We start from the raw sequence: 19,769 nt of genomic DNA, 5'->3' as shown, positions 1-19,769 counted from the left end.
CAATTGTCCGCGTTATTTCGCAAAATAGCGCTGACTCCAGCGCTTTAATTTCGCTTTAACCCTTTCCTAAAGTTATTCATAAAAAGTTTATTTCATGAGATTTGTGAATTATTTATGTGAATGACAGATAAAGAGAAGCAATAATATTGATAATCATTAATCATTCCTTATGTAATCTCGTTTAGAACTATAACCCCAGTCAAGATTACATAACAAGTTACCCTTTCACCCTACATGGTCATAGTTTTCACCCTATATGGCCATAGCTTTCACACTATATAAAACCAAACCCCATGGCACTACAGCCTTGAAGGGCCTTGGCCTACCAAGCGACCGCTGCTCAGCCCGGAGGCCTGCAGATTACGAGGTGTCGTGTGGTCAGCACGACGAATCCTCTCGGCCGTTATTCTTGGCTTTCTAGACCGGGGCCGCTATCTCACCGTCAAATAGCTCCTCAAATCTAATCACGTAGGCTGAGTGGACCTCGAACCAGCCCTCAGGTCCAAGTAAAAATCCCTGACCTGGCCGGGAATCGAACCCGGGGCCTCCGGGTAAGAGGCAGGCACGCTACCCCTACACCACGGGGCCGGCTTTTTACACTATGTGGCCACATACTATTAAGGGATTTTATAGAATATTAATACGAACCGATACTTCAGTCGAAATGAGAAATGGTATTCTGTCTTCTGTTTCCCTTCACACACATGATGAAGTGAAGTGAAAATCCACAGCCTGTTTCCAGTCATTCGACCGGGTCAGGAATGGCATTAATGAAGCCATCATCTAGCGGCGAGGATAGGAAATGTGCCGGCTGCCGAAGCCTGTCGCACTCCTCTGGGGCAATGATTAATGAAATGAAATGATATTGGAGAATGTTGCTGGAATGAAAGATGACAGGAAAAAGCGGAGTACCCGGAGAAAAACCTGGCCTGCCTCCGCTTTGTCCAGCACAAGTCTCACATGGAGTGACAGGGATTTTAACCTTCACATACGTGATATTGGAGTACAATTTCAAGATCGTTATTTTCCATGAATTTCACTGCATTTTCGCACTTATCGCAAAATAAGTAAATTTCGCTTTTAAAATGGCCTTGTCGCTTTAATTCGCTGTAATTCGCGAAAACAAAATCACTAATTTCTAATTTAGAAATCGCTTCAAAATATTTTTGTCACGTTTATCGTTAATGAGAAAAAAATCATGCCTCCATTCCCTTAGTGTGCTCATATAGCAACAGGAGATCGGTAAAAGTAAATCAGCTGTTGGGATGAACAGATCTAGTGTGAGCAGTGTGAATGTACCTCTGAGGTGGTCACGTGACATGGGTCCTTGATCACAATGCGTGGGAAGGGAACGCACCATTATGCTGGAGTAGGCTCCTCCAGCCCAGTGCATCCTGTGCGGCTCTAGAGCGGAACTACCAAGGCCCAACATGTGAGAGATGGCCATGTATAGGCAAACCCCGAATTACTAGATAAGCAATCCGCCAAGCCAGCAAACAACCGCGTAGTTCGGAACGAAACAGTACAGGCTAATGGAGGTAGAAACGGACAATAAGAGCAGGCTGTTTAGATTTATATGACCTTTAAACTATAGTAAACAAATACTAAATGACAAGATTTAACTTCTAACTACATTTCCTTTACATTTGCAACTATTTCAGTAACAGCAGAGTGGACTGAAAGCATCAAAATTATGGCAGACATGACTCCAGTAAAAAAAATTGTATGGTAGAAGCCAGGAGAACAACCAGTGAGATTGAAACTTTGGGACGTGTCCATTCTGTCCATTCGGCTCATTGCTTAGGGATACTCACCATGACACAATTCGCGGCCTTATTGCAAAAGGCTTTCACGATAACGGGTGGGAAGTATAAAGAAGAAGTGAACTGCTTAGCTGAAAACGGTAGCACGAGAAGAGTAGATATTCTAGCCGTCAAACAGAGATATCGTTCTGTAATATTGGACCCAGCAGTACGTTTAGAATCAAGCGAACAACAGCCGCACACTGTACACTCTGGGAAGCAGACAATCTACGTTCCAGTATTCATTTACATCGGGGAGAAATATCATGTGAACTCCATCACCATTTACGGATTGTTAGTGGGTGCAAGAGGTATCACACCGGAGATATGGCCGAGTTGTAGTAGGAAAGCTACCTAGCCGTGATTGCCGGGGCGGTTGTGCGTTGGTCCGCGCTTCTTTTAAGGAACCATTTATATTCCTTTCTTTTTTTACAACTGGCTTTACGACGCATCGATAGAGATAGGTCTTATGGTGACGATGGGATAGGAAAGGGCTAGGAGTGGGAAGGAAGCGGACGTGGCCTTAATTAAGACACAGCCCCAGCATTTTCCTGGTGTGAAAACGGGAAACCACGGAAACCATCTCCAGGGCTGCTGACAGTGCGGTTCAGACCCACTACCTCCCGAATGCAAGCTCATAGGTACGCGCCCTTAACCGCACGGTCAACTCGCTCGGTCATTTATATTCCAAGACATAAACTTTTTATGGAAAATCCGTTGAGGTTCAATTTCCTAAACAACGGAGTGTAGATATTTAAGTTGTTTTCAGCTGCGCCAATAGATGTACGTCAAAAAGGATCTGTATTTTGACTTGGCACAGTTCATTTTTGAAATCATTTTCTCACACACATACAAGTGCTAGTGTGCTAGTTGCTTTACGTCGCACCGACACAGATAGGTCTTATGGCGACGATGGGACAGGAAAGGGCTAGGAGTGGCAAGGAAGTAGAGAGAGAGGCACAGAGCTAGGGGGCTTTACGTCGCGCCGACACAGATAGGTCTTATGGCGACGATGGGATAGGAAAGGCCTAGGAGTTGGAAGGAAGCGGCCGTGGCCTTAATTGAGGTACAGCCCCAGCATTTGCCTGGTGTGAAAATGGGAAACCACGGAAAACCATTTTCAGGGCTGCCGACAGTGGGGTTCGAACCTACTATCTCCCGAATACTGGATACTGGCCGCATTTAAGCGACTGCAGCTATCGAGCTCGGTACACATACAAGTAGAAGCAATTGTAGCCAAATTTTTAGACATAAATAAATTAAATTTCTTGTGATTACGAACTTTAAAAGGTTTGGATACATTTGCACTAATTTCATTGTGATACAAACGTCTAAAAATCGTATTAGTTTGCACTGATATTAATTCGAGGTTTACAATATGGAAGAGTGACGAACAAATGAGTGCCATCTCTTGTATTTTAGCGAATATCAAGAACCACTTGTGGTTCGTTAACCAGTAAATGATCATGCATACTGCATGTCTTATGACTTGTTATTTCTACCTGATGTGACAGTCAAGTGAGATCGTCGCTGGCTTCTCACCAAGGCGGCCACCACGGTTCGTATCCCAGACAATTCATAGGCTACATGATTTCTGAAAAAGAAAATCACATCTCTGCGGTTGGAAATCCTCGTAATATTGGAGGACGTCTGGCTATGGCCATGGTATCAACATTCACGCAAAACTGGAGTTCTTTTTATTTTTTTACAATTTGTTTTACATCACACCGACAGAGATAAGTCTTATGGTGATGATGGGATGGGAGAGGAAGGAAGTGGCCTTGGTCTTAATTAAGGTACAGCCCCAGCATTTGCCTGGTGTGAAAATGGGAAACCACGGAAAACCATCTACACGGCTGCCGACAGTGGGGTTCGAACCCCACTATCTCCCGGATGGAAGCTCACGATATCGATAGTCATATAAAACTGAAGGTCCTGTGGCTATGCCACGATATCGACGTGACATAAAACTGCAAGATTAATTGGTTATCTTTTGGGCTTGATAATCAGTATAGCAGTACTACAGTCTGTAGTACTTCTAACTAATAAGAACAACGGTCTCTATCTCAGGCTATTGCTGGACATAATAATTTAACCCATGGAAAATAAGGTTTGTTTAGAAGCCACGAAAAGAACCAGGACAATAACAGACTATAGCAAGGACTGAAATGTGAAATTTATTTAATGCTCAAACTTGAGTGTACATTTCTCTATTAAATTTAGAAGCCACGTCATGATAAACAACGTGTGCTCTTCAGTCGGATAAACGGAATTAAAATGTTAAAATTAATTTAGGGCTAGTGATCAATTTAAGCTGTCTAAATACATTCCGTAGATTACAGGGATAGAGCTTTCCTCCATACTCCAAGGTAGTGGGTTCATACTCGGCAGAGGTAAATGTTAGAAAGGAAGGAAGTAAAGGAAAGGAAAGGAAAGGAAAGGAAAGGAAAGGAAACGAAAGGAAGGAAGGAAGGAAGGAAGAAAGGAAGGAAGGAAGGAAGGAAGGAAGGAAGTCCGTGTAGTACGATGTTGATGATTACAAGACCCCTGGTGGCACATTTGATGTTCACTACACAAAATTAAATAAAATTCAGCAAAGGGTATCCAAATGAGTTTTACTGTAGTTTCACTGTCATCTGGTGAAGTAAAATCATCACTCTTTGAGTTTAAGTACGCCATCATTGTACCTCCCTAGTGTAGCCTAACGAGTATTCATACCACAGCCAGCTGTTGTAGTTACCAAACACAGTACTGTATTGTGCTTCCAATACCGAATTTACGAACTTCTGATCAAGAAGGCATAATCAACATTTGCAATCACCCAGAGGCGGACCCGGATCCAGAATTCCCTAAAGGGAGGGGCTAACTTTAAAAAAAGCAAAAACGAGTAGGGCCTAATTGAGACATTTTACTTCCGTAGTGATGGAATTTCCCAAGTTTATTTTAAGGAAATTGTTACAGTATAGTAAAATCTAGTTAAGATAATTTATTGATATTTTACTAATATTTATTTCGCCACAAAAGTCCACTAAATAATGTTTAAAGTACATCTTTACTGTGTACGTATTAGCAGCTCACATCAATCAGCATTTGGCCAGTTAGAAATATCCAGCCATCGTGGTTCCGACTTAAAGAGATCTTCAGCATTATTGTCCTTCCCTTATGGATATTTGCTAATGCAAGGCCATTAAGCCGGTTCTCTTCCATTGCAGTTGTAGGTTTTCAGTTTAAGTAGGGCCGAAAAACTTCTCTCTGTAGAGGCTGCCTTGAATGGCAGGGTGGCAACTGTTTGTAACAATAGTCTAATTTTGGGAAAGAAGTCTTCATTACACAGAGCTAATAATGCACATTTTTGGCCTTCTATTTCCTTCTGGATGAGACGTTGTCCAATTATCTCTCCATAGTGATATTTCTGCGCTTATTTCAGCACGTTTTGCTGTGCAATCTGCTTCATACATCTCTACTACTTTAATAATTGCGTCTACTGAAAACTTAGACCCCTTCTAAAGGGTTCACTTTGTTAATATTATCACGAAGTCTTATTAAAGGGTCTTTTTTTTTTGCCTGCCTCAAATACGTGGGAGACGGATTTCTTCACCCGTTGAAGGAGCAATGTCATCTGCTGCATTAAAAATTCCTTTACACTTTTCATCGGTATTATTTCTCATTATATTCAACCTTTCTATTACGGTACCAATGCAAGACAATGCAGCTGTTTTCAAACCAATGATAAATTCTGTTCTTCTCAAAGCCGCGTCTAAGGCAACAGCTTTACTTAACGTCGCACCATTCTTCTATTTGTTTAAGAAGCCTTACATGTAACATCAGTTATTGAAATACAAGGAAGCTATCATGTCTTTCTACCCAATACGCAGAAAAAATGCTTTTAGCTTGGTATTTTTTGATTCAATGATATCAGGTTCATTAATATCACGCTTTGAAGAGCAGACATTCTTTTTTGCAGAAGCAGAGACAAACGTTGTCAGCGATGAGATAAACACTGAGCCCGATAATCTTAAAAGTTTAATCAAACGTTTAAACTTTTAAATGCTAGAGAGACCCGCCCCTGCAATCACCCCTAATTTCCACTAAAAATAATATTGGCGTGTGGCCTCCGATGAGGCCTGGTGCACACCGTACAGGCGACATGTGCGTCTATGAGGAAGGGGCCCGACCTATGATGAATTCTAATGATGAAGAAGGTACACACACCCAGCCCCCGAGCCATCGAAATTAACCAATGAAGGTTAAAATCCCCGACCCGGCCGGGAAACGAACCCGGAATCCCCTGGACCAAAGGTCAGCAAGCTAACAATTTAGTCATGGAGTCGGAATAGCTTTCGGTTACGTGCCAGATGCGACCGTGCCGGATGCGACCCGGCCATTATCGTGCCAATAGCGACCGAGCGGATAAGCACCGTGCCGCATGCGACCCATCAATCACTTACAATTGATCTGCATTAAGGGCTTTCACCAAGTGGCAGATTGCTTATAAGTAGCTAACTTGGTCTTTTCTAAAATAAAGGTCTGACACCGTTGTTAGCAGGTTCGAGTGCCATTGGTCGGAAGAAAAATATAATAATGTTGCTGGCTTTACGTCCCAGTAACTACTTTTATGGTTTAAGGAGACGCCGAGGTGCCGGAATTTAGTCCCGCAGACTTGTTTTACGTGCCAGTAAATCCACCGACACAAAGCTGACGTATTTGAGCACGTTCAAATACCACCGGCCTGAGCCAGGACCGAACCTGCCAAGTTGGAGTCGGAAGACCAGCATCTCAACCGTTTGAACGGTATGAGCCACTTAGCCTGGATGAAAAAAAAAATCACCATCAGAATGTTGGCCGGCAGGGTAGGAAAGTTGGTGGTAGACAGTTTCTAATCACTAGATTGCATGCAAAAAGCCGGGATTCAAATCCAAACCTTTTCGCAGTGTTCAAATGGAGTGAGAGGATATGATGCTGTTGATGGTGATTCGGCCGTCGGATGGAGACGTAAAGCATTGAGCAAACCCCTTGATATTATTCGAGAGGAGTAGGCTACGTGCCGAAACTTGGTTTCATCTCTCCCTACTTCATTATCATAATCCCACATCCAGACGCGCAGGCCGCCCAAGGGAGTCAGGTAGAAAGACCTGCACCAGGCAAGCCGAACACGTCCTCGGACACTCCTGGTATTAATAGGACACGATAAATAAGTAGGCCTAAGTCGTAAATAGGCCTAATTTCAGAGAATTACGATCTTTTTTTATTGCTAGTGGCATTACGTCACGCTGACACAGACAGGTCTTAAGGCGACGATGGGATAGGAAAGGGCTAGGAATGGGAAGGAAGTGGGCCTGATCTTAATTAAAGTACAGCCCCAGCATTTGCCTGGTGTGAAAATGGGAAACCACGGAAAACCATCTTCGGGGTACCGACAGTGGGATTCGAACCCACTATCTCCCGGATGCAAGCTCAGGGCCGCGCGCCTCGAACCGCATGGCCAACTCGCCCGGTAAAAACGTAAACGCATCACCATGTTTCGTATTGTAAAACGAGTTTCCCCCAGAAGTGTTAGGCTATATAAAGTAGGGGCAGTAGCTGCTTATAGGACTTATTGAAATGGCTTTGCACTTCGTTTAGCTTACCTTCTCTTGGGTGATGACATCAAATGACAATTTGCTTGTCAACGCCGGTCGCATCCGGCACGGTTACAGATTATGCGGTCGCTAGTGGCACGGGTCGCATGCGGCACGGACGCATTTGGCACGCCACCTAACTTTCACTGAAAGCCTTCGAAAACGGAATACACTAGAAGAGGAAATTACGAACAGTGGCTAGTTCAGAAATTTTTGATCAGAATGGAACAAGATATTAGGCTTTAAAGTACGTTTCCATTCCTAAAAACGGTGTATTATGTGAATTATTTATTTTATTTAGTTATGTATTTATTTTACGTGATCAGTCTCAACGAACCACGCACCGCTACAAGTCTCCTCCATCGTGTTCTATCCATCGCTGTCTATCTCCATCCGTCTATAGACCTGTCGCTAGCTGTCGCAGGTCTTCATGGAGACCATCACTCCACCTCTTGCTTGGCCTACCCAGCGGTCTCCTTCCTGTGAGGATAAAATCCAGGAGCTTGCGTGGCCATCGGTGGTATCCCATCCTATTATGAGAACAGGTTCTCTGTTTTAACAGTATTGGTGCCCAGGGTAATCAGAAGTCGGCTGTAATATTGTTTAACCAGCTGGATTTGGTGTCGCAACCATCTGATGTACTTTAAAAACGTTATTCATATCCGGAAAACAAACTCGTTCTTGAGATTGTGAGATACCCAAGGTGAACAGCGGGTCATTCATCGCCTTACCTCTACACGCGCGTGTGATGTTTCTCTGCCTATCTGCTGTCCCTCTCAACAGAAGTACCGTACACTCCTTGTCCATAAGCAAGTGGTTGCATATCTTTATTCAGTCTGTCACAACAAGTTAACCCTTCCCTGTCCATTCGACACGCACTGCATCGGAAAATCCCCTACAAGTTGTCAATGAACTAGGTCCACTAGCTAGCTTCGTTCGGTCACGTCCCAAAACTCACGAGCTAAATTAGTAAAATATTGTATCAAAACTGAAGGCTATTAACTAGTAGCTAAATTAACATTTTAATGAGTCCCAAAGTTCACGACTCCGGACAGCAGGTGCCTGCTATGACCGCAAGAAGGATGTGGTGCGCGGTAACCTACGCTGCCCTTTAACCCATGTTTGTCTATCCATTCTCAGAATGGGAGCTTTATCCCATGTATTGTTAACAGCAATCCTACCACGGACCAAATTCTCCAAGTATAACACTGATCTTTACTCAGTTATTCTGCTTTGGTGTCATCGAACAGTGCATAACATGGAAGTCATTATTTCGCAACAGGGGTAAACTCAATTTAGTGTACAACGGTTATAGGTTTTATAAGCAGAAAGAAATCAAGTCGGGCGAAACAGTATGATTTTGTTTGTCACCCGCGTGTGCCGGCAAGGTTACACTGCAAGTGACATTGGTGTTTTAAATGAAACAGCCCACCAGTGTGTACCTGATGTCCCTGAGTTTCTCATCCTCCTGTCGCGTACACACAACATGCTAGTGGTTTTACGTCGCACCGACACAGATAGGTCTTATGGCGACGATGGGATAGGAAAGGGCTAGGAGTGGGAATGAAGCGGCCGTGGCCTTAATTAAGGTACAGCCCCAGCATTTGCCTCGTTTGGAAATGGGAAATCACGGAAAACAATTTTTAGGGCTGCCGACAGTGGGGTTCGAACCCACTACCTTCAGGATGCAAGCTCACAGCTGCGCGCCCCTAACCGCACGACCAACTCGCCCGGTCAACCCTTGATTGAGAGAGGCGCCAATTACAAAAGGGCACGCAGTTCCGACTGGACCTTTTCGTACAACTGTGATTAAGGTACATGTCTACAGTCAATGTGAGTACGGTGCACATTTGTCCATTCAAAGAATAACTGGCCCGGCTCGTGGCTTTTGAAACTGTCCCAGGTAAAGAAACCTTCTTCTTGGAATTCGTGAATTTTGATACTCGTGAGTTGTGAGACTTACACAGCAATATTGGTAGTTGTTCAACTGGGAAACACGTTTAAAGGAGCATGTTTACTTTAAATTCAAAATACATACAAGATATTACACACAGAACTGAATTTAATTAAAATACTCACCATCAGCAGATGTCCCACTATGTTTGAAAGTTTGTGAGCACATTTCCAAGGTTAAAAGCCTCTCCAGATTTTCTGTGCCCTGAAGAAGAATCGATACTTCAAGTAATTGTCTTGGTGGGCTGAGAAAATGCCTAACGCCGAGTATATTATTGCATGCTAGTCTATAACTCCAAACGATATAAAACACGCACTCACTACTTGATACCACGCACAACAAACATTACTGCCACTGTATTAGTCTTTTTACACGCACGGAAACACGGTTAAGCGTACTTCACGCCCACATCTCGTGTACTGACTTATTACTGGGAGATGCAAACACGTGTTTGGGAATCGGCAGTATCATTCGCAACGCTCATTGGCGTCTGACCCAATAATCACCACGGGTAAGGGACATAGTAGAGCCTCCGTGGCGCAGGCGGCAGCGCGCCGGCCTCTCAGCTCTGGGTTGTGTGGTTCAAATCCTGGTCACTCCACGAGAGATTTGTGCTGGACAAAGCGGAGGAAGGGCCAGGTTTTTCTCCGGGTACTCCGGTTTTCCCTGTCATATTTCATTCCAGCAACACTCACCAACATCATTTCATTTCACATGTCATTCATTAATCATTGTCCCAGAGGAGTGCGACAGGCTCCGGCAGCCGGCACAATTTCTATCCTCGCCGCTAGATGGGGGTTCATTCATTCATTCATTCATTCATTCATTCCATTCCTGACTCGGTCGAATGATTGGAAACAGGCTGTGGATTTTCATTTCATTTTCAAGGGACATAGTCATGAGTGACGACACTCTTTCCTTCTACTCCTTATGATAAAACATAACGTCGAAATTGACATGGAGACAACCTAAATTGACTTGGGTCAAAATGTCTGCACGCGTTAGTTGAGGTCATAAATTATTATTATTATTCCTGAATTATTGAAACAACACCAACCTCCGTCCCCACTGTTGGCAGCCCTGAAGATGGTTTTCCGTGGTTTCCCATTTTCACACCAGGCAAATGCTGGGGCTGTACCTTAATTAAGGCCACGGCTGTTTCCTTCCCAGTCCTAGCCCTTTCCTGTCCCATCGTCGCCATAAGACCTATGTGTGTCGATGCGACGCAAAATCCAATAGCAAAAACTTCGCTTGGTCAACTCTTGTTCTATTCCGATCCCGACTGAATTAATTTTCATTCATTCATTCATTCATTCATTCATTCATTCATTCATTCATTCATTCATTCATTCATTCATTCATTCATTTTCATGCTCTGTGTGGCTCGTCTCTTTCTTTATTTGTACCTTAATAGCGGAAGAGACAGACCTCTTCGTTTTTTTAAATCTTCTGATTAGTATTAAGAGGTATGGTAATCTAGATTCATTGCCCCTTAAAACAATAACTACCGGGCGAGTTGGCCGTGCGATTAGAGGCGCGCGGCTGTGGCCTTGCATCCGGGAGATAGTGGGTTCGAATCCCACTGTCGGCAGCCCTGAAGATTGTTTTCCGTGGTTTCCCCATTTTCACACCAGGCAAATGCTGGGACTGTACCTTAATTAAGGCCACGGCCGCTTCCTTCTAAGTCCTAGGCCTTTCCTATCCCATCGTCGTCATAAGGCCTATCTGTGTCGGTGCGACGTAAAACCACTAGCAAAGAACAATAACTACCACCATTTCCACTGTAGTTAAATGAAACTACTACCTCCTAACTTTTCAATTATTCACGTTATCACAGATCTCATTATACCACAGGTCTTTAAACATTCCTCCTCCTACATTCACATTGTCACATTGTGTGCATCGGAAATTGTCAAACGTTTAGTTGTTTGCCGATATAGCCGGGCGTGAGACTATTTCATTTAACCTACAGCTCATTCCATGTTAAGAAAACAGTATTGCCTTTATGACAACAGGGTTGCCATATCGAAAGGCTCTGCTCAACACCATCACGGGAAAACGGCGGCACATAAATCTGTGAAATTCAGAATTTAAGTTCAAGACAAAAAGCGGTAGAAACTAAGCTACAAATTATTTTTATGAACTAAAGGGAACGGGGTGTTTACAGGGGCTATTTTGGGTTTGTACAGAATCAAAGGTAAACTAAGGCAGATAAACAAGCTCACTGAAGAGTAAGGCATATTGGGGGAGAAAATAGACAAATAAATGTTGTGGGCTCGAGGGGTGAGGGATGCATGTAATTGCATTCAATAAATCTATACAAGCAATAAAGGCCAGAAAACCAACGCAATAAATAAATACTGTAGATGACTGTGCAAAACATCACAGTATTACTGTTAAAGAAAGAAATCACACACGTAGGCTTATCGCATAACTCTCACTCAACACAAGGCAACTACGTACTGATTTAAAGCCTAAAAACACACACGGAACAAATAAATACTGTAGATAACTCCACTGTCCGCCTCTATGGTGTAGTGGTTAGTGTGATTAGCTGCCACCCGCCGAGGCCCGGGTTCGATTCCCGGCTCTGCCACGAAACTTGACAAGTGGTACGAGGGCTGGAACGGGGTCCACTCAGCCTCGGGAGGTCAACTGAGTAGAGGAGGGTTCGATTCCCACCTCAGCCATCCTGTAAGTGGTTTTCCGTGATTTCCCACTTCTCTTCCAGGCCGCTTCCTTCCCCTCTTCCTTGTATATCCTTTACAATCTTCCTATCCCCACGCAAGGCCCCTGTTCAGCATAGCAGGTGAGGCCGCCTGGTCGAGTTACTGGTCATCCTCCCCAGTTGTATCCCCCGACCCAGAGTCTGAAGCTCCAGGACACTGGCCTTGAAGCGGTAGAGGTAGGATCCCTCGCTGAGTCCGAGGGAAGGAGGGTAAACAGTTAAAGAAGAAGATAACTTCTCTGCGAAGTGAGCTGCCGGCGGTTCATAGAGTGAGGGACTACACGAGGCTTGTACCGGAGCAAACACAGAAGGTAAATGAAGGAAGACAACGAAGCGATGGCTGTTCCCGCCATTGTGGTTCCTCCCTACAAATGTATTTATGAAAAAGGAAATGTTGTGTAGTTATTTTAATAACTCACGGGCAAAAATGCCTCTTTTTATCTATCTTTCATAATACATTACAAAATACAGTATAATTTCCCGTAATCACGAGGAATTGTGGGTGCCTCACAGGGGGGTGTGTTCACTCCTTGGAGGTCCATAAGAGCAATACTGTTTTCTTAACGTGGAATGAGCTATAGGATATTCATACTCGGTCATGCAGGGCTCTAGATCGAGTCCACCATCTCCCGTATGCAAGTTAACAGCTACGTCCACTGTTCGATCCGCGCAGCCGACTCGCTCGGTTGTTCTCAGTCTCTTGTTAGTTGCGGTCTGTCTTACGAGTCATTTAACGAGGTCTACTTGTGAATTCGATGATACTGATTCGCATGGCAACATTATACGGTAGGCCTAATAACTGGTCTCGAACCACGACTTCCTAGCTGTAGATGTGGAGGTAACGTGGTCTTCTTCCGTTGTAACTGACTGTTTCAGCGTTCCTAAAAGCGAAGGAGTGTTGCATCACAATTAGCCAAACATCGTATCTCCAGATCGGACTGTAATTCTCGAGACCTCTCTAAATATAACTCCCAAAGTGACGAGTAGAAAATTAGGCGCATCACCCAACCACAAATACTTGTCGTGCTGGGAACGATGGGACAGGAATAGTATTTTAAATCACACTCTCTGTCATTCTGTACTCTGTGTCACCTCATTGAAGCCCAACCATCTCTCCATCCGTGAGTTCAGTGTTCGTAACTGAGCGTCGCGTCGGGACTCTCTCAGTCGGGTATTTACTTGGAATAGGGAGATACTTTTACGGTAGGTTCGTCCCCTTGGCTGAATGGTCAGCGTCGTGTTTTCGTTTCAGAGGGCTATGGGTTCGATTTTTAGCTGGGACGGGGATTTTAGCCGCGCCTCGTTCTCAGGAGATTGGTGTTCGTCCTAATACACATATCTCCACATTACATAACACGCCACACTATCAACCACCACACACACACAATGAAATAGTAAGTGAATGTATCGCTTGGCATCAGAAAGGCCATCCGACTGTAAAACTGGGCCAAATTCACACGAAGTGATGACCTCAAGAAATTGGGAAAATGTTGTGAGGAAGGAGAAGATAAAGAATATTCTCCTTGCCTTGTTCAGTTGTCTGCACGAAGTTCGACCTTTATGATAATCTACAGAAATAAAGTTGTAGGGGGTCAGCTGTCTGTAATTTCGTTTGTTTTGGCATTTTTTCAGATATTTATCCGTTTTAGATCAACTCAAGACCGTATCAGTGGCTTTTAGCTTTCGTGTTTATTTGTCCGTCTGTCCCACCATCACGGTGAAACGGCTGAAGAGATCTCGAACAAACTTTATAGTATACTCATTCAGGAGCAGGTTTAGATCCGCATATGACTTAAAAATCACTAATCAGACTGGCAGTTTATAGGAAAACTAGAACAGGTCTTTCTCAATTTTCTCTTATACTATTGATTTTTTGTAAAATCTGTAGATCACATCCCTTCATTTTAAATAACTTTTGTTATATACATAATTTAGCGTACACTTCCAATGACGGAAACAATATTAATATTTTTTTGCCTTGGATGACGGACACCCTCGCAGACCGACAACGTACCTAACGGTTACCGTGGCAACGTCTCTGGCTGCTTGCGATAGAGATGCCAAGCTGCCATTCTGCGGTTAATTTGTGGAATACCGTTGGAGGTTACAATCGTCTTTGAATAGCACTAAGGGTGGCTGATAATATTTCATTACCGCGGGGTTTAACCCATTATTTCACACCGTAATGTGTTTTCTGGCATATGCTATAATTTCTACTGTATTTTTCTACTTCTTTTTTTCTACTTTAATTCCTTACCTCTGCCTTGCCTTTTTTAGGCTTAAGTAATAACAACATAAGCCATCTTCTTACCGTCCAGCTCCATGGCTAAATGGTTAGCGTGCTGGCCTTTGGTCACAGGGGTCCCGGGTTCAATTCCTGGCAGGGTCTGGAATTTTAACCGTAATTGGTTAATTTCGCTGGCAGGAGGGCTGGGTGTATGTGTCGTCTTCATCATCATTTCATCCTCATAACGACGCGCAGGTCGCCTACGGGTGTCAAATCAAAGGACCTGCATCTGTCGAGCCGAACTTGTCCTCGGACACTCCCGGCACTAAAAGCCATACGCCATTTCATTTCATTTCATTTCATTTCATTTCATTTCATTTCATTTCATCTTCTTACCTGTTTACCTAAGAATTCGTGCGCATGAATTTCTTCTCTGTTATCGCTTTCTTAAATCCGTAACTCATATCTCAGAATTTAGTGAGGGATATTTCATTCTCCCAATACATCCACTTGGTAATTACATATTTGTCCTATGCAACTGTCCTCAGTTATTATCCTATTTTCAATTAATGCCCACTTTCTTAACTGTATTATTTTCTTCCTTAATTTCTTCGTATGTATGCGAGTGTTAATCCCGAAACCTGGACACTCTTTCCTTTGAGGAAAAATTCCAAGCTGTTGAAATGATTAACTTTTGGCCCGAAAAATATCGAAATATGGAGGCAATTTTAATGACGGTGCAGATCTTCGTTTCGGGGTAATTGGTGGATGAACGGTAAGTCGTATCACAAAAGAGATAGCACAATCTTTGCTCAATTTGGAGAGATCTACAACTTTGGTCCTATGACGTTTTGTCATATCTCGATCGCTTATACGTTAGCTGCATTTTTGATTATATTCAAATCTATCCAACTCGATTGTGCATGGCATTAGGAAGAGGGACCTGTGTTTGTAATGAAAACTCCAGATCTCTATTATGAAGGGCAGTAGGCAAGTAAGCCTGTCGTTATAGTAGACAATCCCGAACGCGATTTGCTAGTATTCTATATAATAATATATCGTCGTTGAATCTGCGAAAAACCTCTACGTGAAATATTTCAGTAGATCTTTGGTCGGTAAGACTGTGTCATATAAGATTCATGTAAGGTTCAGTACTGTGCGAACAATGTCAAAACATTCTCGCTCTTGATGATTCATGTGCTGCGGGTTAGTATTCCTCCTATAATATTATCACACAGCTGTTTCCGTCGGCGGAACGACGATTAGGCTAAGTTTACGGCAGAATCAGAAATCGAAGCCCAATCCATACTTTTTCTACTTTAACAAGTGGTTTTACGTCACACTAACACACACAGGATAGATTGTAAAATCGTATATATCAGCTCCCGGTCACAACCATCGTGTGACCATATAGCAGGCGTTTAAAGTACAGGGTCTCCAAACATTGTCGCTGACTATGTTCCTTGCGGAAGAGGCCTTTTGTAATGAGAAAGCCTAGGTCACATATAAACTGTGACCAAGGGGAGTAGGGGGTAGTTCTCTAAAGAAAAGCTGCACAGTTCATTGACTTGGATTTCTGAATGTGCTATTGTTGAAAATCTATATCTATCTAATATATATATAGTTGGATGTTGGTATATTGCAGATTAATAGACTCAAAAACTAATGGACCCATTTCGTTGAAATTTCACAGTTTGTTCTTATTACTTCTGAGAGGGTTTATGAAGTGGTTTGAACGAAATCAGTTTGGTAGTTTCATTATCTATCTATATAAATAAAATCGTAACGACCGTGTGTCTGTAGACTGATTATTTTGGCGAAATTTCCGTACAGTTGTACGTTTCAGGTGTAATAATGACCATCTGCATATATTCAGTTTTGCTGTCTGTCTGTGTTTGTTTGTCTGTTTGTCTATAACTTGGAAACTACTGGATATATTTCCACCAAACTTGATATTTAGAATCCACCTGTTGTTTGGTAGGTTTTAGGGCAACTATTGTTTCTAAATCCCCGAAATGATTGGGGGTTTATACGAGACCGAAACCGTGATTTTGCACTCCCACAAAATATACACCAAACTTAATGGAAATCTACCTGTCTTAATGGAAATCAATTTCTAAACCTTTTTTCTCATATGCATCTTTTCGATACGACGATATAAAGGGAGATATCATTAACGGACCGTTTTTCGGTATAAGTCCCACCGGACTTAACTCAAATGCGGGTTGATATTAAGCGTATTTCTTATAACTTGAAAACTACTGGAGATATTTCAACCAAATTTCATATTTAGCATCCACTTGTCCAAGGGTAGGTTTTTAGGTCCATACCATTTCAAATTTTCGGTATGGTCTGGGGGTTTATATGGAACCGAAATAGTGATTTCACTCTCCCACAATACATACAAGACCAACCTGACTGGGAATCGAACAACCTTGATTGAAATCCATTTCTAAAACTTTTTTTTCATATGCATTTTTTCGATAGGAGGATTAATAAGGGAGATATCATGAATGGCCGGTTTTCTCAGGCTAGTCCAGCCGACATAGCCCAAAAGGTCTTGTAAGTAGAGCAGATCCCTTATCTATGTAAATAAAATCGTAACGACCGTGTGTCTGTATATTGACTATCTTGGCGTATTTTTCGTGCAGTTATCCGTTTCAAGTGTAATAATAACAATCTGCATATTTGTTAGTTTTAGTTTCCTGAAAGTCCTAAGTTTTAACTCCCTCTCCAAAAAACAAGACTGAGGCATAATCTGCCAGACGAGGTAGAAAACTGAAAATTGGCAAAATTATTGGTCTTAGCCTGTTATCAACGTAAACCTCTCCCCCCCCCCCCCCCGCCCCGAAAAATATCGGAATATTGAGGCAAATTTAATGCCGATGCAGACCTTCGTTTCGAGGTATTTCGCGGCTGAACGAAAAACGGATGGCACAATCTCAGTTCAATTTGGAGTATCTACAACTTTGGTCCTATGACGTTTCTTCGTGTTTCTATTCCTTATATGTTAAATTTGTCTCTATTTCTCGATGATACCTACGTTTTTCTCTTTGTATACTGAACCCATGACCTTTGTGCCCTAAGAATTTTAAGTATGAAAGCTACTTCATGAGGCCCCATGTCAATGGTGATGAGAAGCTTGAACATAGTCTTGATATCACGGAAGCAGCACGTGGCAAGGGGGTGGCTACCGTCATTCCCACGCTGGGATACGTGACGTCATCCGCACGTGTCTGCAGTGGAAGGATACAGAAAGAAGATTATGTCGAATAAATATAATTAAATGAAGGGATTAGTGGTGAATTCAATATAATGATGGTCCTGTATTTATCTTTAAGATAATTGGTCTTTAGTAAGACGGATTTGAGACTGCTAAGCCATTTCTGGGGATTTTTTCAGAAGGGCACGTGTGTCTAGCGTCCCCACGCGAAGTCGACAGAAAAGTAGTGCCTATCAAATGAGGTCATCTAACCAGTTAAGTTAATGTGCATATATTTTAAATGTCCAGGAACACTACCGATAGCCATGTAGCAAGTATGTGGTTACATCCAAAACTCTTTTAAATACGGTTCATTTAAGTCAGAAAAGTTACGCAAATTGTCTTGGCGGCAAAGGGAAAATGCCTGGAGAGAGGGGGTACTGTCTATAAATACAGAAGGGACGCCATGTTGAAACCCTGCATTTTGTATCGTGAGGCTGAGGACAGAGGGTTGAACTGCTCTGTAAATCGAACGACAAAAGTAGACTAAGTCCAACCAACAGGTTTTAGCCGGTGTGGCTGGGGTCTTGACTCCATGTGGAGATAGTTTTTCTTTGAGCAGAAGTAAGTGTATGAAGACGGTCAAGATACCGAAGAAGTTTTATATATTTGTGTGTGGTAAGGAGAGTAATTCGCGTGCGGGAATTAAATACTATCAGTCGAGTGCGATCAACAAAAACGACTAGTGAAGGGCATTTCTTTTTTATGCGTTATTTCCAGGAAACAGGAAGAAAAACGCAATGTACAGCCAAAAATGTGAAAATGGCTAATTAAAGGAAAAAGGGTCGCAGGTGAGCCCTAAGATGAACGTTGGCGTGACTTAAGTTAGGTGACATGCCATCTTAGCGCCTACTATATCTTGTTTCATGATGTCTAACTTATATGTACTTGAAGTGGGTATTTACGACGCAGTTGGTCACCCATATGTTTTTTTTGTACAACATGTCAGAAATGTGATGAAAGGGTCATCTGTTTTATTTTCTGCTTGGATAAATTTTTGAAGTCTTGCGAGTGCCGTGTAATGTTGTAAAGGTTATTAATGAGGGTTTCGAAGTGATATCACGTCCAAAGTAGATCGTCATTTTCCGTGTGTTTATTGCCTATATTTTGTGATGTCAAAATAAGATGTTTATTCGACGTAAAATTTTCAGTTGGAATTTCGATGGAATTGGTGCAAAAGGGATGCGTGGTTACCCATTTTCAATCGGATGGAAGCGCTGCACGTAGTGTTGAGTAATGCATGTCGGTGAATTTGTTATGAAGTGTAACGTATTCTATGTCCGTTTAAACTGTGTCTGCGGTCATCATCCACAATGACTTTAAAATAACTTAGAAGTTTAGATGTCGGTCCATGACATAGTCGCAGGTCACATCCATTCAATTAAGGGTCCATGCCGTATAACCACTGTGTGGCACACACCGACTGGACTGCCTTAATTATACCCAGAGTACAGAGTTCGTGTTACGAGTACTGGACCATAAAGAATCACTATGATGGTACATGTAGTCTCACATGGAAGCCGAATCTAAGGATTTCCAAACTTTATTTTCTTTAATTAATAATTGAGACAATTGTTTCTAATAAGGATGCCCATCAGGCAGTTATGTCAAAGGCTCACACCAGTGTTCTGACCTTCTGTGTAAAATGATTGTGGTGTCCAGACGACACGATTGGATCCCAATGATACCGATGATAAATTATTAACTCTTCAGAGATTACTTGAATAAATAGGAATATTTTTAAACAGACCTTTCATTTGAGTAGATAGATTAGAATTACTGAACCCTACCTTTACCTCAGCAAGTGACGAAGAACCCGATACGACCCAAGAGACATCTCATGAAATTTTGCTGATAGGTAAGGAAGGTAGGTATCCTTCATAGTGGACCAAAAGGGTTCAGTAAGTATAATTCGTAGTTAGAATCACTTATACGAAAGGCAGAATCATGTAATTCTACACAAACATTGGCTCACCCAATATCCCTACGTGAGCAAAATTATATGTTTGTAGCTGTCACATTAGTGCCCAAAAGTACCGAGCGAGTTGGCCGTGCGGTTAGGAGCGCGCAGCTGTGAGCTTGCATCCAGGAGATAGTGGGTTCGAACCCCACTATCGGCAGCCCTGAAGATGGTTTTCCATGGTTTCATATTTTCATACGGCAAATGCCAGGGCTGTA

The 19,769-nt window shown here is 42.6% G+C and overlaps 1 protein-coding gene across 1 annotated transcript in view; it reads right to left on the bottom strand.

Moving 5' to 3' along the window:
- The window catches only part of ZnT77C (Zinc transporter 77C), a 326,268-nt gene that overhangs the window by 234,665 nt on the left and 71,834 nt on the right, over positions 1-19,769 (bottom strand). The window lies entirely within an intron of this gene.

Source organism: Anabrus simplex, chromosome 3, assembly GCF_040414725.1.
Source record: "Anabrus simplex isolate iqAnaSimp1 chromosome 3, ASM4041472v1, whole genome shotgun sequence".
NCBI lineage: Eukaryota > Metazoa > Arthropoda > Insecta > Orthoptera > Tettigoniidae > Anabrus > Anabrus simplex.
Note: the sequence above shows the minus strand (reverse complement) of the source record. Positions and strands in the feature narration are given on the sequence as shown.